Genomic DNA, 14,334 nt, shown 5'->3' with positions numbered 1-14,334 from the left:
CTCCCTGATCAAAGGCCGTAAGTGCCCAGCATAGGCCTAAATTTTGCAGCCCTTCACCGGTAATGGTGACGTCTCCATATGAGTAAAAATTTTCTCGAGAGGGACGTTAAACAATATACAATCAATCCATCGACATCTTTTTGTAGTAGATCGCACCACAGTTCGCTCCCATGCAATACTGAGGGTAGAACTACCTGTTTGTATAGCTTGGAAACAGTCATTGAGTTGAGCTTGTAGGAAGTTTGAAGAGAAAAATAATCTTGACTGTTCTTTCCAACAAACATCGGAAGTTCTGCTGCGGGGTTCAAATGTAGAGTTCAAGAAGATCTCCAGGTGAGTATATACTGTTGGAGGAATGAATATAGCTTCCTTGCCTAAGTGAAGATCTCCAGGTGAGTATATACTGTTGGAGGAATGAATATAGCTTCCTTGCCTAGGTGCCAATGGAATACGTATATGTCGGTGTTGTTTGTCCTTTCTTGATAGAAATTAGGAAGCTTTATAACTGCATTCAGTGAGAATCACAATCGCGTTTGGTATTCATTCTTGTGTAGATTTCACTGTTATCCATGTGGGTGAGTGAAATACAACAAATGCCCATACGGGTTGGACTGGAGATTGAGATGCTGGAAACTCCAATATTTGTGGATAGATTTCGTATTTCATGCACTAAATCGTGTACAGGCACTAGATAGAGAATGGTTCGCAATACGCCTCCCTGTCTGACAGCTTGGGAAACAGAAAACCAGTGGAGGTTGTTTTTATTGAAAACAGCAGAGAACAACGTGTTAATTGTACGACAATCCGAGATTTCAAGCTAATTTACATAAGATAGAAAACCAGTGGGGTTGATCTGATTGAAAATCACAGAGAACAATGTGTTAATTGAACGACAATCCGAGATTTCAAGCTAATTTACATAAGATAGAAAACCAGTGGGGGTTGATCTTATTGAAAATCACAGAGAACGACTTATCTTTAAGTAATAATTACGGCCCATAAGCGACCTGAGATTTCAAGCTGATTTAGATTGTACACAAGACCACGGTATCCATATCGTGTCTTATCTGTGTATCAAGTTTGTTTTTTAAATTACCGATATACAAGTAGGTATATGTGGAGATACAATGTATCAGTAACTTGATAAAACGGACTAAAGAAACTCTTCAATTTCAGGAGATAAAATATTGTGCCATGCAAGTATCATTTGAACGGAAAAGTTAGTGAAAGTTTATTTTTCGAAATTTATATACTTAGACGGTAAGTAATACAGCATTAATGGTGATACAGAGTTGGTTTAATAGTCAACTCATTTATTTGAAACGAACAACAGTGTCACCTATAAGTGAACCGGCGGAAGCTGAAAGCAAATTTCCAGATATGAATTATGAAGGATTGCTTCGAGATTCGGTGAAGGCGTCAGTCCAAATATTCAGCCGAGCCGAATCTCAGCCAAGATAAATGGCAACTCGGGATTGTACCTCACTGTAGGGATATTCAGATATTGCGACAATTTCAAAATGAAAAGGTGAAAATAACGAACAATGGTCAATCTCATATCTCCTATAAGGAATACCAAACTAAGAGTTGGGCAACAGCCAAACATGGACTCTAGATATATAAGAGGTGGGATCAGATGCCTAGGAGGAATAAACATCCCCTGTCGACCGGTCACACCCGTCTTTATAATCCTATACCTTGATCAGTAATATAAAAACATAGAATATATAAAAAATGTACTTTGTATTGAATTTTATCCCCTAGAAGGAAGAGACACTAGAGATAAGACACCGCATTCAGACTGGTTATCACCTGTACAGGTACAAAGGTGACTCCGTGCGAAGTCCTGTACAAATACAGGTACAAACATGACTCAGTGCGAAGTACTGTACAAATACAGGTACAAAGGTGACTCCGTGCGAAGTCCTGTACAAATACAGGTACAAAGGTGACTGTGCGAAGTACTGTACAAATACAGGTACAAACATGACTCAGTACGAAGTACTGTACAAATACAGGTACAAACATGACTCAGTGCGAAGTACTGTACAAATACAGGTACAAAGGTGACTCTGTGCGAAGTACTGTATTGATTGATTGTTTTGCTGTTTTCCGTCACACTTAACAATTTTTCAGTTATCTGGTGGCGCCCAGTTTTTTTTTATTGGTGGAAGAGAGAATCCAGATACAATGTACCTGGGAAGAAACCACCGACCTTCCGAAAGTAAACTGGGAAACTTTCTCACTTACCGGCGCGAGTGGGAATTCGAACCCGCGCCGACCAGAGGTGAGAAGGCCCTGTGATTGAATACAGGTACAAACGTGATTCTGCGCGAAGCCCATTTACGAAAAACCGCGACGGTGCAAGGCGGAGGGTTGAACTCTGTGGGACGTGGTAAATAATGCATTCTGTACTGTGTAGCGGGAAAAATTTTCTTCTCAAGAATAGCAACAGACAGGAAGCATCGTTTTTTCAAAGAAAGCCGAAGTCACAAATGTAAAAATAAAATTCTCGACAAGCACAAGTAAATTGAAATAACGACAAAAAGAAATATCCGGAAACCTATTTAGCCTCAACTTCAAGATATTAACCCTTGGGAGGGGTTTGGGTGACAAGCAGTAAGAAACTATATCATGCCCCCCCCCCCCCCCCCCCCGGGTTTCTGGTATAATAAAACAATGTTTCTAATTGGATCATGCGTCTTCTAATGAGGCCAATCAAAGGCCCTGATTTCTAACCCGTCTTACTTTGTCTATCCGGTCAAAGGTTAGCGGATTAGAAACCCCTGACTCGGGAAGATGATCGGGGGTAGGATGGTGCTTCAATGGGGGATTGAGTTTTACATACATTTCAATGTAGATAGGAATTGATGAAAGAAAATCTTCTTGAGAACAGCAGAGCCATAATTAGTCAGTTTGATAACCAAGCAGCATTAGATAGTACCAAGCATCCTTAATTAGTACCAAGCATCTTTAATTAGTACCAAGCATCCTTAGGTAGTACCAAGCATCCTTAATTAGTACCAAGCATCCTTAGGTAGTACCAAGCATGCATCCTTAATTAGTACCAAGCATCCTTAGGTAGTACCAAGCATCCTTAATTAGTACCAAGCATCCTTAGGTCGTATCAAACATCCTTAAGTAGTACCTATTCACATTTGTTAAACCATGACCCTTGGGGGGGGGGGGGGGGGGCGCTCAATAGGAGATCAAAGATTTACATAAATAATAGTTAGGAGAAAATCAAGCAACAGGGCCAGGACTAGACATTTTAATATGTAATAATTTGCAGGTTATTTCAATTATTACCGGGGTTTCGGCCACGATAGAATGATTCAAAGTTATACATCGGAATAAATGGGAGGGGTGGAAATCTCAAGAACAACAGGACCATGGTCAGTACGCAACCAATTCCAGATATAGTGCAAATTCAAGTTTGTTTGAATCATGGTCCCTGGAGGTAGGGTAGGGCCAGAATAGCCACAATAGGTGATAAAAATTTTATATGCAAGAACTTTTCCCCTTTCTCACTGGCCATGATTATTAATATGTTCCGATGTAATGCAGATTCATATTTGACCAAATCCTGGCTATAAATAAGGATTCAAAATTTTTAAAAATGAAAATTTGTAGGAATTTTTGAAAAATTCTTTTCATTTAAGAGTACATTATGTAACAGGACTACATAATTTCATATTTTATAAAATATGCAAACTTGTACAACCTGGGTGGTTACATGTTTTTAGCCGAGTTGCAACGAAGTTGAACTCGGCTATTGGTTTGGTGATGCAGGTGGGCGATGGGTTGGGCGTCAACAATTGGTTTCCGGATGATAACTCGAAAAATTTACAATCTAATCAAATGAAACTTTGATATATTGTTGGGTACCAGGTAAGGAAGACCCCTATTAATTTTGGAGAAAAATGGTGGTCAAAGGTCAAGGTCACAGTGACCGAAAATGGAATGAAAATTTCAGAAAAATTTGGTTTCCGGATGATAACTCAGAAAGTTTAAATCCGAATCAAATGATGCATAACGATATTGTTATGTACCAGGTAAGGAAGACCCCTATTGATTTTGGAGAAAATAGGTCGAAGGTCAAGGTCACAGTGACCGAAAATAGATTTAAAATTCCAAAAAAATTTGGTTTCAGGAGGATAACTCGAATTTTTTTTTAATTTGAATCAAATGAAACTTGGATATATTGTTGGATACCAGCAAAGCAAGGCCCCTATTGATTTTGGAGAAAAAAGGTCAAAAGGTGTAAATCGAAAAGAAAAAGGGGGGGGGGACACACACGCGATCGAGGTAAACCGTATGACTAGTTTAGCTCTCGCGAGAGCTACCATTTTACAGGTACACATGTATGTATATATACATGCACGTTCTAGCATCGAAGATATGATAATGAAGGAGTTGATGATCTAGCTCAACGTACATGCAGCTGATTGGCAATAACGCTCACTAAATTCACGACAGAGTTTGAGGTTCAAGTGCCACTCGTGCAATGACCGCGTCAGATGAAAGGACTTGTATTTTACTGAGTTTTACATGCCATTCAACACCCCCCCCCAATAAAAAAAAAACCCGGATCGTACACATATGAATTTGTAATTTTTCCTCGAGTGAAATCTGCTCTGTGTGGTGAGGGATCCTCTGATCAATACGCAACGAAAAATAATGAAAACACTGACAAGTTATACACGTGTTCTACAAGTGGATGAAACGACACGAAAAGTGTGTAAAATGGAATAGTACATGTATGCCTTTTTTAAATACGAGAGTGATAAACTTGAAAAAGATGTTTGACTTCGAAAAAATGTGGTATATCGCTCCATGAACTCGCAACCGACCTATAAAAGTCATATATATATTTTTATTTTGCAATATATATTTGTTATTCAAATACTTATTATGAATGGATAGAATTTAGTTAGAATAAAACGCACACTACCAAGCACGCAGTCATTTTCATGTAATGTGCGATGTGTGTCCTCACAAATAGGACCTTTTTTATTCATCTATTTTTTTTATTTTTTTTTTTGAAAATAGAAATATGTCTAAAAACATACTTGTACTGAAATATGATCGCTTTATTTTGTCAAAATTCGGTGACTTCAGAGGGATTCACCCCCTACGCTCCCACTTTGACTTTGCCCTGGACCCGCTGTGGGCTTAAAGACAGCCTCCCCCCCCCCCCAACCTACTTCCATCCTCTTATTGTGCCCCTCTCCCTGTTCAGAAATTTCAAGGTGCGCCAATGGTTTTACCAAACACTCCACATTCACTGTCATGATCATGTGCAGGATTGGACAAAACAAGATGGCAGACAGCAGTTCCAAACAAAGGTAGGCTCTTAAAACTCTTCATTTCACCGACTTATTAGACGACGAATTTATGAATTTAAAACACTGCCTGACCAGGTAGGCATCATTAAGTTGATTGGTTGTTGGAATTCTTACTCATGTACACGTACAACTCTAAATTCATTGATCGAAGTTGACGATGTTGCCTCGATAGAACTCGAAGAGGGCGAAGATGTTTCTAATCATGTTTTCATGCGTTTTAAGAAATTTGAACCAGTTTATGCAATTTATCCCTTAAATCGCCTTGGTTAAATATATATCTTGACTTGAACATTTGCTAATGTGCATGAGAGTCGAGGGTCATTCGGATGAGACCTTATATGATACGCTATAAAGAATTGCCATTGCGACGTGGTTGTGCGCGCTATGCAAATCTCGAAAGGAGACGAGTTGCACAGGCCCCAGCACTTCCCACGGTTGCTCGTTTACAAAATTGTGGAAAATAGAATAAATGGAAAAAAATATGAGTCCTCTATAAAAGAATTTTTTAAAAGTCGTTTTGATAAAGACGATGAAACGTTTTGATAATCATTAATATATATACTCTGCAAGTTAGATAGTATTTTAGTAGGGCTATATAGAGACCGTGGATATCTGCCTGGGAAACACAGCGATTAGAGCACATGACTAGTAATACAGGGGTCCCGGGTTCGATTCCCGGTCTAGCCATAGATTTTCTCCTCTCTTCTATATACTACAGGTGGTGTCGTTGATTATCCCTGCACTGCAGGTTGTTCTGTCAGGGGCGAAAAGAATCTGGGTTGCGTGTGTCTTCGAGGGTGAAGACAAAATTAAGGAAGGAGGAATGTAGTAGTTAGGGATATACTGATCGTGGATATCAGCTTGGCTATTTTAGTGGTTAGAGCACCTGACTAGTTGTGCAGGGTTCCCGGGTTCGATTCCCGGTCCAGTTTTCTCCTCTCTCCTATACTACAGGACCATTGCACAGGCACCTGAAGTGTGGATAGCTTGTATAGATCTTATGTAACCCCCCCCCCTCCCCTCTAGAATGAAATTATTTTATACAAAACCAAAAATTTATCCAAAATATTTTATTTCCCCACCGATCACCCTCATAAGTCGTTCTGAATAATCAGTTTCTACCTTCTGTAAGCTTTTGAGATGACCACTTTTGGGACATTATGTAAAGGTGTGCAACAAATCTCTCACATGTGGTCATCTCATTTAAGCTTACAGAAGGTAGAAACTGACTATTCAGAACGACTTGTGAGGGTGATCGGTGAGGAAATAACATATTTTGGATAAATTTTTGGTTCTGTATAAAATAATTTCATTCTAAGGGGGGGGGGGGGGGGGGGTTACATAAGATCTATACCAGCTAGCCACACTTTAGATGCCTGTTAATCATTGTACATAGAAGATTCATATTTTGTTTTATTTTCCACAAGACAAGCCCCAGCAATTGTCACTGTTTTGGGGAAATAAAAATAAAGTAAATAAACAACAGAAAAACCGCAACGAGTATCCAAAAAGAAAAAAGAAAAAAAAAAAAAAAAAAAAAGAGGCTATTATGCTCGGGATCGGAAAGCGAAATTTACAATAAATTCTCCCTCGAAAGTTGTATTTCCGGTTCATATCAAAGGTCACTCAAGCGTTGTAATCTATCCGTACTGTCATCTGTTGGGGATAAATTTCACCCAAATTAGCGATAATGTGATGGATTCGCACTTCTAAGGAGGGGTGTAGGTAAGATCGATTTCACGATGCATCCTGATGTTTCTCGTTCCAATCAGAATGGAAGAAGAATGCTAAATATGTGCCCTGTATACCTGGTTTGCAGCGGTTCAGATTTTTAAAAATTTATTGATTCCGAATTCCCCACTGCTCCACACACGGAGTCCTGTCTAAAAGACAATGCATGTTTGCAGTAAAATAAAAAATGAAAAAATTTAGCATTATGCAGGGGACTTAACTGAGTAAAACGGAGCACCGAGAGACTAGCGACATGACAAATCCCCCCCCCCCCTTCATAATTTACTTACACCCAAACAGCTTTTTAGTACGATCTGTGCTTCCTGCAGTTTGTCAGGTATTTAGAATCCCGCTGATGAATTTTTAAACTCTCTGTCACGGAATACATAGTTTAGGATCTCGTGTTCAGGGTCATGATGTCAAACTACTGCAATGTGTCTATTTTTATACCAGAGCCATGCTTGCCCTCTGTGTAGAGCATGGAATTCTGAATAACTCGCAGGTTATGATTCCTAATAGTAGGGGATAACAAAAAATATATGCTACAAAGGTGAAGCCACTATTTGCAATAACCTGCACACTGAATTTTAACAGGTAACTATAGAAGATTGTAGTTGGTCAGGCACTGTCTGCATGGTCAATGAGTCTCAGTTGGAAATGACAGTTGGTTTCTACCATAATCATATCTACAAAGCAATGACAAACATATACACAGGAATTAGTCAATTATGTATAAGATTTTCAATACGTTTAAAAAAAGTTAAAATCCTTTCATTTTTCGTCAATGTTTTTATTCTTGTTGGTTATTTACATAGCTATATCATCACAAAACTCTGACCTTGATTTTGCATGCAGTTCCACTTTCATTTCTCGATGACATAATAATGAAATGAATTTCACCAAGTTTATATAATGCAGATATATCTTTCTCCAATTCTGTGTCTGTTTTTAATAGCATCTAATTAATAACAGGATTATGATCAATTTATATGCCTGTTTCTGAGTATGGCCCACCCTCCCCCTCCCTTGGAAGCTCACAACTGCCTCCCCCACCCCTCTCCCCTCAAAAATTTCCCTTTTAATATTAAATGGGTAGCAACATTTAAATTTGCAGGGTAAAACCCTGCAGACAATATTTGATTTTTTGTAAATGATATGGTTCAGAATACAAATTAGGGAGGTCATGATAAAGTATAATATAGGAATGAACAGAAAAGGTCACGTAGTGCATGTAATTTACACATATGTGTTTCTGTATATGATGTGTACATGTTATAATTTGCTGCAGTGTAAGAAATGTACAAGTTTAATAGGTCCTTAATGTTTTATATCAATATTGTGTATAAATAACATAAATATGTTATCATATGACACATACGATGTTCATATGTCTCCCGTTGCACACACACAGATAATGTATATGCACCAAATAGACAACACAGTCACATGACGCGAATCATTCTTGATATCAGTCAATGTTACGACAGGGTTGATCAAATTGTAAGCATCCAATAATGACATTGTCATGGTTATTTGTGTATTTTTATTTTGGTGATCTGTGCCTGATACATGGTGTGTTAAAGTTAGGAAAGTGAGTTTTAATATGACTCAGAGAGGAAGCTGACTGGGTTGTATCACTATTCCCAATAAGGAGGTGATCACCAATCAAATTTACCATGAATAAAAAAGTACAAGATATTTGTGCAATAAAAAAGTTTGCCTTGTATAGCAAATTTTTGCAATTTTAGTATATTAAAATCATTTATTTTGGAAAAGGAAAAACTCTGGTTGGTTGAGACAGTTAAAATCGTGATTTGTAGATCACTTAACACCGTAGGCCATAAACTTATCCAGACAAGTTAATAGCGACTGTTACAATGACAGAGATTTTATATTTCTGATTTTATTTTTGCTTTGTGTCATATTCCTCCTTAAAACTAATATTTTCATTTGGCGTTTCACATCCACTCCCTCAGTACAGTGATATTGTCTAAATTTGTAGTTCTGTTATTTGTCAGTTATATAAACGGTTTTGTCAAGCACCTAACAGAAGTAGCCTCTTAGGTTTATTTTTTGGCGACATGAGTATCACATTGGCGCATCTATATATAATATATATATATGTCGTGTCAGTTGATTCAAGGTAGGGTTGTCTCCCCTTGGACTGTGCAGATAACGAGTCACATGAGCTTGTGTTTCCTGATTTGAGTTTTTGACTTATAATCACTTGAAGTACCGATAGTAGGCTGTTTTTCTAACAATGTTGGATAAAATGCACTTGACCTGTGATGAGTAGGACATTTTTTTCTTTATGTAGATGAATCTAAGTTTGTGCACACTCACTAGGGCTTAAAATTCCCACATTTTGCTGCATTCATCCATTTGCTGACATTCTGTTTGGATTGTCTTTTAGAAGTCACAGACATGACAGTATTCATTGTTGTGCTTGTTTAATATTCCCTCTATCCCGGATTAATTAGATGATATTCATTGTTTTACTTGTTTAATATTCCCTCTATCCCGGATTAATTAGATGATATTCATTGTTTTACTTGTTTAATATTCCCTCTATCCCGGATTAATTAGATGATATTCATTGTTTTACTTGTTTAATATTCCCTCTATCCCGGATTAATTAGATGATATTCATTGTTTTACTTGTTTAATATTCCCTCTATCCCGGATTAATTAGATGATATTCATTGTTTTACTTGTTTAATATTCCCTCTATCCTGGATTAATTAGATGATATTCATTGTTTTACTTGTTTAATATTCCCTCTATCCCGGATTAATTAGATGATATTCATTGTTTTACTTGTTTAATATTCCCACTATCCCAGATTAATTTAAATGATGTTCTGTAATTTCTCTTTTGAGATATTGTATGTGCATTTTATACAGAAATATGGAAAGCAAATAGCTGCAGAATGTTGAAGAAAGTTGTTGAAAGTGAAAATAGACAAATTTCATAAATGTTAGGAACAAAAAGAGATTGATAATGTTTGATAGTCATTACATTAAAACCACTATTCTTATTTTGTTAGCGATTAAATTGGCATTTGTTTATTAGAACTGGTATTGATAATGATACTTACAGTCTCTGAGAGCAGTAGTATCAGTAGCTCACTTGTTCATGCAGGCAGTTGCTCTTTACACTTTTATAGTTATAAAGAAATGCTGCAACAGAGCTTTTATCAGGGTGATTTAATTTTTAATTCGGTTTTTGTGTAAATTTTAAATATATATGTTAAACGAGACATCGACCGCAGACATATCACAATGGCTGACAGTCCTCGAACGCAAACATATCACAATGGCCGACAGTCCTCCTGTGACGTAGACCTTTAGTGGTCTTTCCCACCAGAGATCGGTGGTGTGTGAATGGCTTTGATGGTAACTGGAGATGCAAGTCTTTGTCAACAAGTATCAAAACATCCTGATCTTGGATGAAATAAGATGTACTTTAACAGAATCACACGGGTAAACTCCAGAGCAGACTGTCCCACATCTGGAGGTGTGTCAATCTCTCTCAAGTACCGATCCTCTTGTTTACTGCAGATTCAAATTCTAAACTTATTTTTACGTTTTTAACTGTGGTGCATTTTATGTGGTATATGCATTACATTTTTAATGTAAATTTATAGGACTTAAACATGATATGTATTATTCCCTCTTATTGATGGGTGACTTTATAGTTTCTTTGTGTCTTTTTAAGCGTGTTAAACAATCAATTTCTTTTGGCTATCAATTTCCATGGTAATAATGTCACTATTTTGTTTTTGTTAAGGATCTAAGTGATGTAAAGATTTTATCAGGAGAGAAGTGGGGATCCTGTGAGTTGACATTGCTTATTAAACATGTTAAAGTTTGAATATTTTTGTACTTGATGACAGGATCGGACAATAATCAGATATTTAGTGACACTGTGTGCACCATGAACAAGTTTCTCCTAGTCACTCGGGGTCAATTAACCTCAAATTAATTCAGCAATTTAAACGAAGAACAGTCCAAAAAGTATGCCTTGTAAATAGAGAAGATGGAAGGTGTTAATATGTTTAATCAGAACAGGTCAGTCATAATAGAGCACCTGCTAATTTGGTATGACTAATGCAGCTGTACAGTGATACGTTGGTTAATGAATCAGTTGATGTTAATTATTTGAACTAGTTTTCTGAATTTACACTTTCATATTAAATCAACTACCTGACCGTTTTGTGGTGGTTGTGTAGGATGTTCTGGAGGGATGATACATACGAATCCTAATTAAACATTCATAAACAAATTCATCATTAAATATGCTAATAAAAATGTGATCAAGTAGGATATCAATTAATTCTGTTGGTTAATTCTTGTAATGATGTCAAAGACACGATTCACTTCTGATGTCAAACTGCAGGAAAGAGATGTTTTTGTCAAGTTACACCTATGTAATTGTCACAAATGTGAATTTTGGTTAAAGGAGGTACAAGATTTTAGGCCTAAAATTAGGTCATAACATTGTGGTAGGAACCTCCAAATTGACAGAGTTGATTGGTGAATGCATGGGTCTTAGTGGGTCTATAAGCTTCTGAATGATTTTGAAGGGTACCTTCCACCTATGGTAGTAGAAGTACAATAATTCTGAATGGCATATTATCATTCTGTCAACAACTCTTAATGTGTATCATGACTTTGGAGTTCTAAAGGCTTCTGTAGTTGACATGTTTTGTGAATGAAATTTTTTGTTATATATATATACACAAAAGGTAAAAGGTCACACAGAGAGACTTTTGAGGCCTTTGATTTGAGGGGCCTACTGATGAGTGATTTAACTTTGAATGAAGTGACACTCGGAGTTTAAAGTACTACAAAGGAAAACTTGGCCGGTTTAGCTATTTGGACTACACTAGGCGGATTTTGTCGACTTTTATCTCACAGGTTTGTGTTATTTATCTTTAAACTTTTTTTTATTCTATGTCAGCGTTTCTAACAAAAGCTGAATGCGATTTTTTTCTTTTGAAACTTACAAAGGACTTTATTGAGATAAAAAAATAAATGCTGGCCAAAGAATCAGGATTCTAGACTATAGCACAAGATTTTCTGGACTGAGCAGACATACGGACATTTTAAGCTGTTTGATATTTCATAATTTTGAGGAAGTATTTTGGGTGTACAGGAAATTGAATTTGATTAACTGTATTCCTCGTTCCTGCAGATTAATTTTGGGAATAATAATTGCTGGTAAGCAACAAATAACTTGCTATTAGATAGTCATGAATGTTAATTTCAAAGTTTCCATAAACTTGTTTTTAAATATGAAATTTATGCATATTTTTCAACAACAATGTGATGATGGAACTGTCCATGAATCACAGGTTCTGCATACAATGTATACTTTATCTATCTCTCTGTGCACTCCCCAGATGAGAGGATGAAGACAATTATTGCCTTGATTTAACCTGTAATTCTGGTCAATATATAGTTATGTCCCCTGCTGGGAGATGATGCACTATTTAGTTTCTATGAAACCTTATCTAGCTAGGTAGATATTTCTCCTACAGGTGACAGGTGTGTTGCATTAATTTGACTGTCATTTTTTTTTTGTCCACCCAATCACGAAGAGGAAGTTCATTCTGTACAGGGATAATTTTATCCGGCACTGTTTAACGGTTATGTCACCAGATTTTTACAGGGATCATTTATCAAATATTGCAAGGTGTGCTAGGTCTCCTTTGACTCACTGATAGAAGAAAAGAAAAAAAAAGATCAAACTTTAAATCCAGTGAATGTTTTGAAAATGAATCTATACTAAGTTAAATAGATAGGACTCTCACTGCACCTTAGTTGAATATAGATCCTGAAACCTGATATGTTTTACATGTTAAATTTATGAATAAACACTGCTCCTTAATTAATATATAAAAGAGTGATAAAGTTGAACTTGTGTGAACACCCTGGGGAATCCCAGGAGTATAGGAAGCTACAATGAGCAATTTTAAGAGATACAAACTTGTTTTTGTCTGTGACACATCAGTTTTTTAAGCACAGGTCACCAAGTGTGGAGGACTTATAATGCCTTTTCGTGGATAGGTAACTATTAGAACAAGAAGTCGTAAGTCATGATCATCCCACGGTCTGAACTGGCGTAAAATTGAATTATTTATTTCTTTTAGTTTTGGTGGGTTGTAAAGCACCAGAGGTGGGTATTTGTTCAATCTGTTCTTAACTTCTCTTATTTTGTGCTATGTGCACAGTGATTATTGTGTGTATTTTATATGTATTTAGTAAAATAATAGGTCAGATTTTTAAATTCTCAAATATGTTATGGGTTCTAGGAATTGTTTGGTGGAATTATATAGGTGGCATTTTGGATGAGTTATATGCAGGTTGAAAGATACAGAGTACAGTATAAAATGACTGGACACTTACTGGAGATACATCAGTGTTTCATATTTACCAAAAAGTATAATGGATAGATCTTCTTTTTTTTTTTTGGAAAAGAGGGGTGGTAAAAAGGGACCACACGCTACAGCTAAAGTGGGGAGGTCCTTTATATAATCAGACACAGGGCATACATTGGATGCAAAAAGGAAGTCGTTGATTGTTTTCAAAGCATACAGTAGTCTCCCAGTTGTGTGGAGTTTTGCTGTCACACTGGACGCGATAAATAATCGCCTAATTGACATCATACAATGTAATCTTACTGACTAGTGTCAATGATGCAAATGACAGATTTGTTGATCTGGTATTGAAAGATACAGAATCATAACAACTCTGATGTGAGAGGAAGGGAAGGAAGGGGGTGGGACTTAATTCATTGATAAAAATAGTTTGGTCAGAAGTATGCAATCGTACCTGTATATAAACATGTATGCCAGGGTAAAGTCAGTGATAATTAAATGTCAATAATCAAAGAAACATTAGAGTTCTCTTTCTTAATTTCTTGACCACTGACATGTCAGACCATATCGTGATTTCTGACTTCATGTTTTAGGTGAAGCAGAAGCAGATATTAATATAATTCTAAATTATGAATTATGGGCTAACAGTGCAAATATATTCTTACTTTATAAATCATGGGCTAGTAGTACAAATATATTCTTAATTTAAGAATTATGGGCTAACACTATGTATACACAAATATATTCTTAATTTATGAATTATGGGTTAACAGTACAAAATTTTTGTAAATTTTTATTTTATGAATTATGGGATAACAGTACAAATATATTTATAAATTATGGGCTATGAGTGTACGATATAGCTAGTTGATT

General features: G+C 36.5%; 1 protein-coding gene across 9 annotated transcripts in view; it reads left to right on the top strand.

Moving 5' to 3' along the window:
- The first annotated feature begins 3,869 nt into the window (after window positions 1-3,869).
- Window positions 3,870-14,334, top strand: part of LOC125673814 (uncharacterized) — a 45,885-nt gene continuing 35,420 nt past the window's right edge. For 2 of the 9 annotated variants that reach the window (XM_048910641.2, XM_048910634.2), the window contains exon 1: window positions 3,870-7,073. The gene's annotated coding sequence lies outside the window, so the exon portion shown is untranslated. Of the gene's footprint in view, window positions 7,074-9,298; window positions 9,372-11,679; window positions 11,999-12,158; window positions 12,302-12,983; window positions 13,260-14,334 lie in introns of those variants that run through there. The other 7 variants (XM_056158322.1, XM_048910637.2, XM_048910636.2 and 4 more) reach the window with 5 other exon arrangements.

Source organism: Ostrea edulis, chromosome 3, assembly GCF_947568905.1.
Source record: "Ostrea edulis chromosome 3, xbOstEdul1.1, whole genome shotgun sequence".
Lineage (NCBI taxonomy): Eukaryota > Metazoa > Mollusca > Bivalvia > Ostreida > Ostreidae > Ostrea > Ostrea edulis.
Note: the sequence above shows the minus strand (reverse complement) of the source record. Positions and strands in the feature narration are given on the sequence as shown.